Raw genomic sequence first — 2,089 nt, 5'->3', positions numbered from 1 at the left:
AAATTTCGAGCCAAATTTGACCATTTTGATATGGGATATCAAATAGAGACATCAATATTTTGAATGAAATAAATAAGCATGAGACAGAATAATACATGTACATGTTATTGTATTGCATGTGAGCTAGGCAAAGAAGCGTGGCAGATTCGAAAGATTCTAAGTGCCACTGCTATTAAAGTCGAGCCAAATTTAACCATTTTAGTATGGGAAATTAAATAGAGACATTAGTATTATAAATGAAATACATAAGTATGAGATAGAATAATATATGTACATGTTAATGTATTGCATGTGAGCTAGGCAAAGAAGCGTGGCAGATTCGAAAGATTCTAAGTGCCATTGCTATTAAAAGTCGAGCCAAATTAGACAACTTTAGTATAGGAAATTAACTAGAGACATTAGTATTATAAATGAAATTCAAGCATGAGATAGAATTATACATGTACATGTTAATGTATTGCATGTGAGCTAGAGAAGGACTGTAGACCTGATATATTAATCATGGTTTCCCCATGATTAATATATCAGGTCTACAGTCCGACAATTGTACTGTACTGACCACACTGGCTAAAACTTACCGATCCCCATCCCAGTCCGCGCCTACCCTATTAGAACAACAAGCTCCTGGGCAAGGGAAGAGCGACCATTTTAGTCATTGGGTTTGTGGCACTTGCAGGGAGCTTAATTAAGAATTTCTTACAAATCTTCATTGGAAATGAATATTTCATCCCTATATTTACCTGTATAACCCTACGAGCAAAAACAATTTAATGGCTTACATTTAAATGAAAGATTTTTGTTAAAAAAGAATTTTGAAATAGAAATTTAGGCCCGGGGATATTCCCGGGCCTAAACTTTAAGCCCTTCCAAAATATTACACTTTTGAACAAAATTGTACTTGAAATTGTCAAAATTACAATGACAAAAATAATTTTAAATTTGTTTTGAAATAATTTTAAAAAATGTTTTTTAAGAATGTTTTTTAAGAAACGTTTTTAAAATTATTTTCAAAGCTATTTTTGACACTTTAAAATATTATTTTGAACTTTCAAATTGTCATATATATAATTATCTAAGGGAGCCGCTAACCAGCACTCACCTTTGGCTAGCCACCACTCACCCCGTTGATATAGAACCCCTAAGCTAAGTTTCATGGCCTTTGATTGGCTGGAACCTTAATTTTATAACGAAAAAAATAATTTGCCCATTTTTTGGCATCAATTTACTTTAGATAGCACTACTATGTATTGCGAGCATATCTTTCTCGATATATCGCGTAACGGATGATTCTAGCCGTCATCCCTCCTAATGTGAATGCACCTATGTGCATCACATACACAAGGGTTGTTCACAAAATGTGAACCACACCCGATTGCTGGGTCCCTTAAGTACACCAAGTGTACTCTCATTCGAAGGCTCATAGTCAGCTGCCTGACGTCTATCAGGCGACTGTTCCATTGTCCCCGAGTCGCCATTTCGTCCGACTCGCATTCGTAGTCGACCTCCAAAGAGGGGTCGTTTTCACGTGGTGAATCACCACGTGCACTCGCAACATCTAGTGTTGTGCGAGTGAAAAATACTACGGCAGACGTTCCGTTTACCGCAAGAGATAACAGTGCGTCACCCGCGGCTGCACGAACGGCAGCCGAAGGCGCAGCACTATCGACACCCCGCATGAGTTTATTCTTCATGCGATGAAATTTAAAATGATGAATGTCATTATAGCATCACATTTATCAGGAATAAAAAGGTTTAAAATACGTAGCAAATCGAGTTGATATATTATCTGATACGAACTGTTCTCATTAGTTGAGCAGAGCAGCACCTACGAGGCACGGCAACACGGCGCGAATCCCCAAAGCAATGCCATACTAGCACATGCGCGACAACAGATTGACTCAGCTGCAACTTTAATGACTATTTACGCGCCTCGTTTCAAGTCGATTTAGATCATGAACCTCACACAATTCCTCGTATTTCAGTCCGACAACTTCAATGACAACGCGTGTATCCGCTTCTAAACCCACAACCTTCACGACTTCTTTCCAAACTTGCCGTTCATCAACATTGGGTTTAAATGTGGATAGTT

This window comes from Bremia lactucae, linkage group LG4 (genome assembly GCF_004359215.1).
Source record: "Bremia lactucae strain SF5 linkage group LG4, whole genome shotgun sequence".
In the NCBI taxonomy this organism is placed as follows: Eukaryota; Oomycota; class Peronosporomycetes; order Peronosporales; family Peronosporaceae; genus Bremia; species Bremia lactucae.
This window is presented reverse-complemented; position numbering follows the sequence as displayed.